Source organism: Solea solea, chromosome 8 (genome assembly GCF_958295425.1).
Source record: "Solea solea chromosome 8, fSolSol10.1, whole genome shotgun sequence".
In the NCBI taxonomy this organism is placed as follows: Eukaryota; Metazoa; Chordata; class Actinopteri; order Pleuronectiformes; family Soleidae; genus Solea; species Solea solea.
The window spans coordinates 25,656,075-25,670,611 of NC_081141.1; the positions used below are offsets into that span (position 1 = coordinate 25,656,075).

General features: G+C 39.7%; 1 long non-coding RNA gene across 2 annotated transcripts in view; it reads right to left on the minus strand.

Annotated features, from left to right (window-relative positions):
* Positions 1-14,537, minus strand: part of LOC131463885 (uncharacterized) — an 87,119-nt gene that overhangs the window by 57,945 nt on the left and 14,637 nt on the right. The gene's annotated exons all lie outside the window — the stretch shown is intronic.

Sequence of the window (14,537 nt, forward strand, 5' to 3'; positions counted from 1 at the left end):
TTGTCACATTTGACAAACTCTGCCTCCCCAGTTCTTCGGTAGTAAAGCTCGATTTTTTGACACATTTTCCCACACGACGCCACTCACTTTGAACTCTAAGTACCAGTTAAGTTCCCGCATCTCTCTCTCTCTGTCTCTCGTAGAGCTCCTCACTTCACTTAAACTGAATATTTGCTTTGTGTGTATAGTTACAAGAGGGACTTTTATCAAATCCTCCACATTTGATTAGACCACTAAAATGTGGATCGGACTCACACACAGGCACTGTGATATGATCGTTGAAATGCAATCGGAGAGATGGATACTGAGTGAATTGAGCCATTCTGTTACGACCACAGACGTCGACTGCAGCAACAGTGTTTGGAAAATGAAATCGCTGCGAGTTTTTGCTCGATAAACGCCCATCTAATCCTATTTCTTTCCATATTGCTTTACAATGACCCGAAAATGGCAGTCTGCGTTTCTCTATAAAAGAGCGAGATAATTGAAACGATTTCACTGCCAGAGAGAAGAGGTTTTGATGTGAAAAGGACTCTTACAATGATTTTTGTCACATACAGTATTTGGATAAATGAGCCACTGACGCAGGGGGAGACAGAAGTGGAACTTGGAAACTTTTTCATTTCTATTCAAATGTGTTCCGGTCATGGAGGAAGTACTGAATAAATAGTTTTAATTAAACCCAAACCTAAACCGTACCGTGCCGTGCCGTGGCGTGGCGATGCGAGCTGGGACCACAGGTGGAAAAGGGACTTAAGTGTTTTAAATATAAGATGAAAATGGCCATTCAATCTTCTGTGTGGGTCTGCACAACAGTAATCAGTCATATTAATACAAGATATTTCAAGATAAGTCCTGAACAGAACAGGCAGAGAAGTTTGCTGCACTCAAAGTTAAGTAGTCTGATCGTTTTTATATCAAACACATGGCGTTACATAAGCAAACAAGTGACCAAATCACCCCCATTTCCATAAAATTAGCATAATTCCAAGTGGTACATTTATATTCCTAATGGCATTTAATCTGCATCATTAATCTTCCGCGGCTAATTAAAGACATCACCGACACTCGTGCCAAGTGACGATAACTAACGCTGGGTACCTGCTCCATCAATCACCAAAGAAAAGAGGACAAACGTGAACCTGCGATGAGTTCTCTGTGGGATTCTGGGAAACAGAAGCAGCGGACATACTGCTGCTGACATCAGGTGTATCATTTTTGATCACTGAGGCAGATTTTTTTTACTGTAGCAGATGAGGAGACGTGAGACGTTGCTTTTGAAAAGCTGTTCTCTGCCACCGGACATTCTCTCTCTCTTTATCTCTCACTCTGCCTCTGATGCCGGAGCACAAAGTCAGGTGTGGAGGAGTTAGTTTGAGAGATGACTGTACTGTACACACACACACACACACGCACAAAAGCTTCTATAAATATCCGTGAATCCTTTATATGCACACGGTATATGTAGTGTGATGTATGCGGCGTATTCTAATGCATTCTTTTATGTTAATGCATCTCAGTTTTGTGTAGTAAAGTTGCATTACAGTGCGGTTCTGTTCAACCGTGTGTGTAACTGTGAATATCTTAGTGTTCTTTTTATATCCTGCCTTCCCTTCCCTTCCCCGCCCATGCATAATGCATATCTGTCACCTGTGCTCCATATGAGCGACTAATTCTTTCTGTATCAAAGCGTTTTCTGACCTGCAGGAGATTTCTACTTCTAAAGCGGTGGCGCAGACACGCGGGTACACAAACAAAGACCCACGGATGCTTACACGGTCGTATTTTTGATGCCCCCCCTCCCTCCCCGTGTCCTTCTTTTTAGAGCAATTTCTATTTTTATTTCATGCTTCAGTCGGTATTCACTGTCCCTCTATATGCTTGCTGCAGCTCTTTTTTTTTTTTTTATTGAGACATTTTCGGTTCAGTTTACTTCACTCTTTAATATGCATTACCACTCCCCGGGCTGTGTAAGCCCGAGTCGTTCTCACATGTGTGCCAAATACTACCTGCTGTACAAAGGTGGAGTACATTCTCTGCTCACTTAATATACAATATACTGATATCATTTGTTTTATGATGATATAAAACATAACTGTTTGTCTTTTTTATTCTTAAAAGAAAAAGGAATCCATATAGTTCAAGGAATCTCAGTGCATAACCTTCACAACTCGGAAGTTGCTCAATATTATTGATTATGGTCAGCATCTTGATATGAGAGAAATATAACAAAATTTCAGCAAGGTATTCTTCAAATTCAGTCAACCAAAACCACCAAAGGGAAAACATGTCTTTGACAGAATCAGTTTTCAAATCATCACGCTGCGTAGGCTGTAATCTTCAAGGTAATAGATTGAAAACAACCAACACAAGAAGCTGCAAGGTGAACTTCATTTTCATACATACACAGATAACTGCGTGAGTGAATAAACACACCACGTACAGAAAGTGAGCATCACATAACTAAACAGCCGGCAGCACAACTTCATCTCTGAGCATGCACAAGCCATCAATACCAATAATTCATGGAAATCTCAAATTGAATCTGAAACTACAACAACAACATGGCAATGAGTCTAAACAGAGAGAGCGAGAGAGAGAAAGACAAGTAGATAAAACGGTATCTCAGCTTGTACCGAGTGAAAACATGCCATCTCACAATCAGTGAATGAAAGCACAACAGCACAGTGTCAGATACGGAACTTCAAGCTCCGCTGTAGATCCTCTGCCACACGGAGGAATTCTGAGTAAATAACAATTTACTCAGTCTATACGTCCCCCACCGTCACCACTCTGCTACCCACTTGCAATAAGCATTTACCCCATATATATGTTGTTTTTATTCAGCAGAAGAATTCCTTCTGAAAGTCATTTGGCAGTGGCTTGAATGTAAAGGACATTTATTTATAATTATAATGTATAGCCTTTTATAATGGTGAGTTGTGGATACTGGAAAAACTGCAGCTATGATTCAAGTCTTCCTTTCTCAGTAAGGTTCCCTTTCTTCAGGAAGTATTATAGTGGCAGCTATGATTATAGTTATTTCAACTTTCTAAATGCTAAGAAAAAGAAGTGTGTGTTTTTGGATTTGGATAACATATTTACAACCTGACTTTGCAAAAAAAAAGGATCCAAATCAATGTTGCGGCCCATTTTTCACACTCCCCGGCTCCGTTAATCTCCCCTAGGAATTCCACTAGTATTAGTTCTATATTGACACATAAACTTCAATGCAATGATTGAGCATAATATACATTCACAGAAGACAATATAGTTAGCAGCTGCTAATTATTGCCAACAGTTTTCACTTCTGCCATATTATATATATTTCACATGCTTATTGTGTATTCACTGTATGTTCTGTCATCATGTTTAATGCTGTGATATAGTTGCTAATTATATACAGTATGTGTGTTGTGAACTGCCATCACTTCATGTTTCACTCTATTATCGAGCTGCTCACAGCAAATGTTGAATACATGTTTAAATATTTGGTTGTCGGTGACAAGCGTCGACTCAAATATCCTCAAGTCATGTGTTGAAATCAAATTGAGCACCGCAGTGCTGTGATCATAGTAATATTAACTCCTAACTGAATAAATGAATAAAACACAACAAATTGCAAACTACATTTGTGGATAGTTAAACATGATTGTTTTTGTCTGTTAACGTTTCAATATTGATATTTATCTATCTATCATTGAGTCTCTGTCTCACGTAAGTTGCAAATGTTGCATCTTTGGCTGTGGTTTGTCTTTTTTTGAAAGACCTATACTTGATCAAAATATTCATATTACTTATTATATATTATCGTATTTCTTAAAAATCAACTGTGTTCCTGCTAAAGGGTCGACCAAGAATCTGAAAAAAATGGTATTTAAACACCGTTAATATCACCGCAGTTTGTGACGCTGGTGTTGTCACTCACACACACTGCTTCATAGTACTATACCCGCAGCAAAGACGTCATTGTCTGGGCTCTGTTGTTTGGTCGGTGCTGCAGAGGAAAAGAACAGTGTTGATAATTGGTAAATTCTCTTAGCCTCCAGACATGAATACTGTTTGTCAACAAACGAGACTCTGAAGACACTGCCTCATCGCGGCATCTGTGATCCTGAAATCCCGATATTTTGGGTAATCAAGCGCTACCAAGTTCTTCAGACTTAAATCGTTCATTTTATTTAATTTTTTTTAACACCTTTTGCCAACCTCCTAATCTGACAGTTATATACACATAAACAGCATAAATATGTGGTAGTTTAAGAGCTCCCTTTTCCTCACTTATGGGAGACAGGATATGCAAAACCAGAAGGTAAAACAGATGTCAGAGTGTGCACATGTGGAAGGGAAGAGATAGAATCTAAACTCTGAGTCCAGCTGGTCATCAAGACACAGTGAACAGCTCAGTCACTGCAGCAGCTATCATCACACACACAAAAAACACACACCCACTCACTTATCTCACTCAATAGCTGCACTCTCCAGCTCAGTGTTTCCCAGTGCACCATCCTCCTCAACCCCTCGTCATTTTGTGCAGCTGTGTGTGGCAGTGATGAGATAATGACTCATATATAGATGCATTATATATATATGCTCTCCTATACTAAAGAAGTGAGCCCACTGTCGTCTCAGAGCCAGCATTTCCAGGACAGAACACAATACAAACCTGTTGTGCCTGCAGTCATCCAGGTTGTGCAGATGGCACATTCATTTGTCTTCATTCCACAAATGTCACACACACACAAGGACCTGGTGTAATTGGAGGTTTTCATTTGCATCATCCAAATTCTAAATGAAAAATTAAAGTAAAATATATAATATGAAGCTCTTGCATAAATTTGGTCAGGAAGACTGTTCTGTTGCACACTTTGGATCATAGTTTTATTCACGCACTTCATTTCTCTGGCTGTCACTTACTTGGTTGACACTGCAGTGCACCAAACTCCTCAGTCAATCATCATCATGTTGTAGCCTTTTTATTCATAATGCTGTCTTCCTGCTTTCCTTCTTGCACCGTCCACCTCATTATTATTACGACCAAGTCTTCACGGTCTCATCTGACCCATCATTCTTCATCCTTTATCACTCTAATCGTGGTCCTTTTCCTGCTGTTGCTGCTCAATGTCCTCATCTTGGATCTCCCCCTTAAGTCTTTTATAGACTTTCAATGTGTGTCTCTCTAGCCTAGAAATCTAGACACACCCTAGTGGTAGCAAATTTAATTTGCAGACAGGGTTTCCGTCTAGAAACTCCTCGCTAGCTCGCGAGCTACAAAATCCAAACTCTGCGCCACAAAACTGAGCAGGCTTACTAGGGTTTGGAACCTTCAAGTCTTCAACGGCAGTTGTCTTGCAACTGGCGGATGAGAGCAGTGCCAGGCAGGCTGGCGTGGTTTAAAGCGGACCTTGACTGTAATCAAGTCTTCCGGCAGCTCACTGCAAGCACCCCAACCAGAACCAGCAGGTTTCCATCCCCAATGGTGTCGCTGGAGAAGGCAGGTGCCCAAAGTGCGTGGGCCTCATACTCGCAACCTGCAATCCACCGTAAACAAACTCACGCGAAGGCTATTTGTGCCAGAACCAACGAGCCTTAACCTCAGTGATGCTGCGTCGGATATTAGCTCTTCCAGGACTTGCAGGGTTTTGGCAGAACTTTTTCAAGGCCCTGGGTGCCTTTGACGGAGTAGGCTCAAGGTCTCGTTTATCTCAACGACCTGTCGTGGTTCCTACTGTGGAATTCCTCGTTCTTTTCATCCTCCACCCATTTATCTACCGCCACTCCAACATATAATTCCAACACTCCAGCAATAATCTCTCGGCAATACTGTGGGGTTTCTTCTGTTTTTGGAAGATCCTTGCTTACAAGCACGCCCGCAATTCTCATATATCCTCTCAATAGCCTTTGTGCAAAAACAGTCAACAGTATTTGGGCTCCATTACCGCAACATCTGCTGGCTTACACAGGAATCTCTCCATCAAACTTTTCCACAACACGCCGCTATCGCTATCCTATTGCGTGCAGAGGACACAATTTGAAAGACAACCGTTAATCCTACCCCTTGGAATGAGCCCTGCCAATCTTGATGTAGGTCTGTAGTTTTGACAAAAAAGTTCCCTGATACAATTGTTTCTAATATCTCAGGCCACTTTTTTAGAAGTGAAGAAATTCTTGCCCTTGTTTTCTCCCTGTGACCTAGAGAAGGTATGGGATTAATCGCCTTGGCATTCCTGGTGATCCCTCAGCAACCTTAAGGTTCTTTAATTATGGGGCGTCACACACATCACAACTGGAAAGTCATGGTGTGGAAAGACTGAAATCCCTCGCTGGATAAAACAACCAGATGGAAGACAGAGGTGCGAGAGAGATCACACACACACATGAGGAAGAGCAACGCGATGACATTGTCTCGCTGAGATATTTGAGATCTCCGCACAATGCAGGATATTGAATTGGTTTGTCTGCTCATGTGTGAAAGATAGCGATGCCTCGGGGGGCTTTAGAGGGGGAAATGCTTGATGATCCACATCTTGTAGGGGCCTATGGTTTAGACCTGCAGCAGCACTGATAAAACAGGTGTTTTGTTTCTGGGGTTGAATGTCTCAAAATACAAGACAAAGAGAGATCAACAGAATCATTGGAGTCATGTTTCTTGTTGGAAAAGGAAAAGTGACGGCTTTGTCCAGACGTCTGACTCAAGAGAGAAACAAAAACAAGTGCACTACATCATTAATCTGTGTGTGTGTTGCAATTTGTTTTCCCATTAACTCTTGTTGATGGGGATTAGGGCCCCTGTGAACCCTTTGACATCAATGGATCCAAAAGGCATTGAGGATCTATTCAAAAACTATTTGAATAAAATGGTAATGTAATGTGTGCTGCATGCTCGTCTCAGAAAAGCCCTGACCCTGTTTTAAATATAGCTTGTCCACTACGACCGTGGTTGTGACCTGGAGTCTTGCCCTGTGGCCGTGCTGCAGCATGTTCAATAATGCAGGGGCCAGAAAGCAGCAGCAGCAGCAGCAGCAGCAGAGGAGGGGGTGATGGTGGAGGAGGAGGAGGAGGGTGCAGGAGTTAAGAGCCTTCCCTCAATATCACTTCACTCCTTCCTCAGCAAACACAGCAAAAGGTGAAGGAATCAGACAGGAAAAGGGAGCTCTTCAACTCAAGACAAAAGCGTCTTGTGGAAAGTATCGAGAAATTGAAAAGGAAAAAATGATGACGTCAATAACCACAAGTGTGTTTTAGAGAGAGTCTTCAAGATCAAAGCAAGAGGAATGTGCAAAAAAAACATTTAAAACCTGGATTTGTTGCTTATTTTAATGATAAAAGGGCCAGAAAATGTCCTGTGAGTTAGTTGCTTTTGCCCATTTTTCCAGAATAACTTTCAATATCTGGCATTTATTCATAATTTACTGCATGTTAATATAGTGTATTAACAATTTAAAATTATAACATTTTATTTAGAAAAACACAGTAGTTGTACACGAACATCAGATTTTGCGCATTACATTTTAAATGTGAACAGTATAAAACATATTTAAAATAATAATTTGTTTGAGTCTTTGTCTCAATGTCCAAAACAGGCCAAAAAATGGAAACTTATGTACAGTGGTTTCCTGCAACGGCGTGAGTAAAGTTACCTTAATAACTACATGTTGGCTTTGACTTGCAATTTCTCTGCTTTCAGAAACCGTTATATGGTAAAGCAAAGTGTACTTGTGTCGTAAGTGATGCGCTCTGTGTTAAAGGGTTAATCGTACGATAAATGTAGACTTATAGACTTTACCACAAATGAGGATGTATAAATTAATCTGGTATTGAAGGTTGTTCAAATTAACATCACAAAACAATCCAGATTCATATTCTGGGCACTTTTTTACCAGTGAGTATTAAAATCATTCAAGGTCTTTTATGATATTTCACATTCAAAAAAAAAAAGGGGGGGGGGGGGTTAATAGTTTAATTTCTATTTTTGGTTGTTTCAGTGGTGAGGGCTGCAATTAATTCAGCCTGATTAAAAATAATGATAACAAAAAAAATTCCGAAATCCGCCTGGTGCCAAAGTTTGTTCCTAAAAATCGTCGTCAACTTTTACTTTCCTGTAAACTCTCTTAAATGGCTTGGTTTGAAGAAGACGAGGCACCTCAGGACATTTATTGGACACATGAGAGGAAAATTTCCATACTTTAAATGTTTGAATCCACTCCTTTCTCTGTGTCCACAGTTCAATTTGCAAGCTCCACTGGAAGAGGATTTCCACTTTCAAACATAAACGACTGCTATCTAAAGATGCTATTCATGCCCTCTTTCCTATTCATTGATGTCCATTTCAACTTTTTTTTTTCTCCCTTTTCAACTAAGCTCATTAATTGTATCCTCTGTTGTGCGTTCACCTGAGAGACGACATAAAAGCAAGGATATAGTCCTTGACAGAACTGTAACACTTTTCAGGACTGCAGAATGAACAAGAGAGAATATTTCACTCCCAAGTCTGTGCCCAAAGAATATCTAAAATGATCAATGCAACAATAAAAAATAGCGCCACATTTGGTGATATTTCACTGAAACATGTGGAAAGACATAACTTTGCCATAAAGTCAAGGTTCCAACCATGAGAGTAATTAAGGTAAAAATATTGAATAATTTTAATTTAACCCTTTGACACCGAGCGCATCGCGGACGACAGGTTTGTGGGAGCACATTTTGCAGCGGTTTGTGCTATTTGCCATAAATGTCTGACAAAACTCTGTTGAACTCAGTGGATAAAAAAGTGATGTGGGGGGGGGGGGGGTCTGTTGGTTATGCATCTTTTATGTAAAACCACCAGCCACACGCTGACTTTCTTGCAACATTGTTACAACACACGTGTGTTTATGTAATGAGTCACCACAGTGTAACACTATGCAATGCAAAGCAAAGGCACAGTGGGTGTTTCCTCAGTCAGATGTCATTCACTGAGCCCACTTTGATTTTTTGACTGTCTTTGATGTGCTCTAAATTGTATCCCTGTAAGAAAACAGGTATCAAATTGTGTATTATCTAAAAAGATATGCAAATATGAAACAGGAGATTCAATATTGTAAGTGTAAGAGGTCAGAGAAGAGAGTGATCACATGTATCTACCCTTTTCAACCCGCCTCTCTGCTCAAATCCCATTTGTATGCAGACGAGGGCGAAGCCACACAAGTGATTATGATGAGACCAATGGTGCTATCTGCTGTTCTCTGCCTTACACTGCACCTAATTACATTCTGCAGCTGGGCTTTTAGAAAAGCACAAGGCAGCAGAGACGCTCTGAAAAGAAGTATTTAACCTACAACCTGAGTGACAGAGTTACGGCAAGGATCTATTTTTCTTATATGCAATGTAACGTCCTGCAATGGCATTTATACGTTTATTTTTCCAGGGTTGAAATTCTATACACTATTTTTTCCCCCATGGTCTAATTCCTACATATGGCTTGTTGCCTTTATATGTCATTTTTAATTTCATACTATAAATAAATAAAAACGTGTTGTTTAAAAATGTTTAAGTTTAGAAGGAGGGTGTAATCTATTCAAACATGCACTTGTCACTGCAGTTTTAAGAAAAATAGCCCCTGTCGTCAGTCCATTAACTGTACAGACAGCTCCACCTAGTGTTTAGACTTTATTAATTACCCACAGCAGCAGCTGCTGCTGTACGCTTGCATGCTGAACAACAAATGAGGCAGAGGAGATATCTCGTCCTGAATGACTCCGCTGCATCTATCTTCCTTTAGGGGTCTTTAAATGCAGTGTCCTTTTCATGGGTCATAAAGGAGCTGGATCCAATAATCTTTAGTGTGGAATGGTGTGTTTCTCATGCAATGAACTCAATCTTACTCTCAGTGCAAGGCAACAGTCCCCAGTGTATAACATGTACTGTTATTCTAAACCTCCTTGTTGTTTTTTTACATCTTACTACTAAAATTGTGGGGTGGCGCCTGCCTCCCTCCCCCCTGCACAGATAAACGATCTCCCTATGGTGATATCTATCATGGCATTGGCCCTTCACAGACTAATAAGCAGAGGGGGGAAAAAACTGGGGCACCTGGAGTCGGCAGTGATTGATGATGTGCTGTGGTCAATGTGACCAGCCAATCATAGCTCAATAAGGCCCTGTTTCGATAAGCATGACTCAAGCCTGTTGCTGTGCATGGGTGAAAAAAAAAACACACGTTTCTGTGTGTACAAATACAAATATATATGGAAGCGAGCGCCACATGTAAAAAAAAAAAAGCATAAATTCTGAGATTAAAGTCAGAATTCTGAGGAAAAAAAGTTAGAATTCTTAGATTAAAGTCAGAATTCTGAGATTGAAGTCTGAGAAAAAAGTCAGAATTCTTAGATTAAAGAAAAAGGCAGAATTCTGAGATTAAAATCTGAATTTTGAGATTAAAGTCTGAGATAGAAGTTAGAATTCGGAAATTAAAGTCAGAATTATCCACCTATTGGCCTATGTCAGGTGAGATTGGCACAGCACCCCCCACAACCCTCCTTTGGAGAATAAAGTGGTACAAAAGGGATGGATGGAAGTCAGAATTCTAAGATTAAAGGCAGAATTCATGCCGTTTTATTTTATTTTTGGCCCTAATACTCCTCCGTATATATATACACAAGTATGCATGTGTGTATATTTTTTCTAGGAGCGTATATTGACCTTTTTTTTTTTTAACAGAACTCTCCCGAGTCTTTCCTCTACTCATAAATACTGTTGACGGTGTATACAGGAACATAAAAGGTCCAGGGGACTCTGCAGTTCTGGCATTGTCTTTCTCAGGTCACCAAGTCAGAGGAATGTAAGAAACACGAATAAAGTCAATATTGACCCGAGTCTCCCACTCTTTCGCCTTCACTGAATGATACCGACTGCCTTTGACTTTTGACCTGCCTCGTATTTTGTTTTACTGGGAGCAAACTTTGCTCACAGCAGGCTTTAAACTTTCTTGTGTGTTCCGTCTGTCTGTGTGTGTTTGACTGGATTGCACGACAGACGCAATAAAATTATTACAAAAGCAGACGATGACGAAAGACGGAGCCAGTCTAGGAAAATGCCAGGCAATTTTAGTCTGCAGGAGTGTTTTTATTTTCCTCCATAAGCAAAAAATGTGATCGTTTGCTTCATGCACTTATTCTGCATATAATATAATCTGAGTTTCACAGTGTAGCGGTGTTAAGATCTCGTGTCACATTCCCACACTGCACACAGGAAGTAATTAATTTCATGTCAGGATGAAGGCAATAGCAATATAGGTCAAGTAAACCAAGACGGCTGCAAACACAAATGGCCCTTTTCCACTATGGTCCCTGCTTAACTCGCCAGAGCACGCCATGGTTTAGGTTGGTTTTCCACTACAGAAATAGTACCTACTCAATGTGGGCGCAGCTGCACGTCTGACACAGTCACTGGACTGAAATACATCAGACTCCTCTGTTAAATATTGATAATTTAGACATTTCCTTGGTAATTGTTGCCGGTGGAAACAAGCCAAAAGAAGCACCTGTGTAAAGTAAGTAAAGTTTGATGGGATAAATGTTAAAACACTCCCTCAGTCAGGTCTGATAGTATTGCTTGACAGAACCCACGTTCAAAAACATACAAATAAGACATAAATAATGTAATGTAACCTCCTTTACAAACATTTTAAGTCTACATTTTAAGTTAAAACACGCAACGCAGTTAATTCAAAGTAGTATTGATAGCACACTATTCTACATGTGACATGTTTATTGAGAGTAAAATGACCCCAATTACCCCTCAGTCATTATGATTATGTCAAACCATGAGTTTGACCTTTGACCCTGGTGAACAGAATGAAGTCATTTACTAAAGCTACTCCACCATCATCTTCTGCTGTGTTGCCTCACATAGTGACACATATAAATGAGCGTGGGAGCAACAGTGTCAAGGTAGCTAAAAATAATTATTGACAATTAAAACAATACTGTATGATTGGACACAGATGATGCTCATTTCAGATTATTATGGATTACATGCAATTGTGGGAAATGCCTGCTCCCATGCTTGATTTTCACTGGTTTATAAAACTGGTTTTCTTTCTTTTTTTCAAAGCTGCTTTATATTCTTGTGATTGCCTCTTGTCCTCATGCTGTGTCTTTGTTTCCCTGTGACAGTAGTTCTTTATATTTGAGCACAGTAGATTATCGCAGCCTCGGATGATAACAGACAAACTATTTTCCCGTTGCTTTGTGGTCTATCTTAGGGTGGAAAACAAGGTAGTGCTGCTCAATTGACCTGTCAAAAAATGGAAGCGCAACTATAGATAATCCATATGAGACTTGAGCTAAGAAAAAGGCACGGTCTGTGTCGTCCTTATATCAGAGACTCTTTCTCTTTTTTTTGCCTGTGTGTTTTCTCATCCCTCCCCGCTCTCCTCACATTGTCTGAGTAAAGAGAACAGGAGTAGAAGAGCAACACAAATGGATACAATCAAAAGACAAGTTCTTTTGCGATCCATTTTTAGACTAACACGGCAAACTTTTGTCAGCTTTTTTACCCAGAGAGAGTTCATTTCACCTTGTGAAGCTTTTTTCTTTTTTTTTTTTTTTACTCCCAGAAAACTCTCCACTTCTGGAATCCATGAAAACTTTTCAAAAACCGGACCTATCATCAGCTGCACACATGGGAAATCAAATTCTTCCATCCACTCCAGCTGCTTCCTCTCTGTGTTTGAAAAATGTGTGCAGGAGCCTCTCAACAGTGTGAAATTACTCCCCTGGGTGGGCAGAGAAAAGGCAGTCAGCCAAACAATGTCACCTGGATTCCTCTCAGTGTCCCCTCATTTGTCACGACGCCACTGCACGACACAGGCAAACCTTACAGAAATGTCTTTTTCCCCCCTCGACATGCTTTAAACTGTTGTTGCAGATGCTGTTTTTGGTCATGTTGAGAGACAGTCTTGTATCCTCTAGAGAATATTCTTTTTTTTCTCCTCTGTTTTTGGTGGATCCTTGTTGTTGCTTTCACTTCCACCAACACTTTATGTGTCTGTGAATATCATCGGTTTGCAACTTTCAACTTTCTTTACAGTACTTTATCCCCTTTCTTTCCCCTTAGTAGGAAGATATGAAAGTGTTAGGGCCACATGTTAAAAAAAAAAAAAAAAAAAAAAAAAAAAAAAAAAAAAACAGCACGAGATGAAAGTCCGAATTCTGGGATTAAAGTCAGAATTATGAGAAAAAATTCAGAATTATGAGAAAAAAAATTCAGAATTATGAGAAAAAATTCAGAATTATGAGACTAAAGTGAGAATTCTGAGATTAAAGAAAAAGTCAGAATTTAGAGATTAAAATAACATTTCTGAGATTAAAGGAAAAAGTGAGAATTCTGAGGAAAAAGTGAGATTCTAAGATTAAAGAGAGAATTCTGAGATTAAAGTCGGCATTCTGAGATTAAAGAAAGTCAGAATTCTGACTATTTTTTACATGTGGCACTAAAACTCTTCCGTGGGAAAAGACAGTGAAGTACTCACTGATTATTTTCCCTTTGTAAGAACAATGTTTTCCTGTTGGTCACAGCAGTACAATATGACACTGTGTTATTTTGTAACATAGATATTAGAATAGGTATTCAATGGAGCATAAAGCAGGAAAAGAAAAGAAAAGAAAAGAAAAGAAAAGAAAAGAAAAGAAAAGAAAAGAAAAGAAAAGAAAAGAAAAGAAAAGAAAAGAAACACTGCGTTTTCATGTTTCATGTCAGATGGAGTGTGATTGGGATGAAAGTCACATTGCGCCTGAGGAGTGTGAAGGAGTTGTTACATCCACAGAGGAAGCAGGGGAGGTTCTCTTTTTGAACTCTGCGCATTTGTTTTGAAGTTTGCTTCCAATTACCGTGACTGAGTCACTTCCTCGGGGTAACATTTGGTATTTAATGTGAACATGTCTCACCCACTTTCCCCCAAACTGGAGGCTTGTGAATTTGAGTGTGATGTGACCAAAATGTCACTCTAGACGAACATTTATCTGGCTTATTATTCTGGTGTTTTGGGGATGTCAAATATACCCATTTTAATTTAATTGGACGTTACTTGTGTGCATTTAAATGTTTTTCATGGACAGAGATGACGCTTATTTCAGATTATTTTGGATTACGTGGATACGTCATGACAAATTGGTACCTGGAGTAAATGTTTTTATGTTGTCTAATTCTACTTTTACAGCACTTTGCTAGATTCGATCACATTATACATGATATACACTGTATTTCTGTTAAAATTAAATTGTTTAAACAAGGTTTGAAGTTAATTATTTAGAGTTTAACGACTCTTTGTACAACTCTGTACAAAGGTAACTGAATGCACATGTTTGACATGTTCAGTCAAACTCTCACATCACTAATAAAACTGCCTCCTGCTCTGAGCCGAGGCCTCAGCTGTGTCCACACAGGCTTGTAAAACACTGTACATGTACTGTACATGCTATGTATGTATGAAACAGTGAGGGAATCACATTGCAGTCCCTCATGATTTTGCGGGAGCGAAACTCCTCCCTTATCCA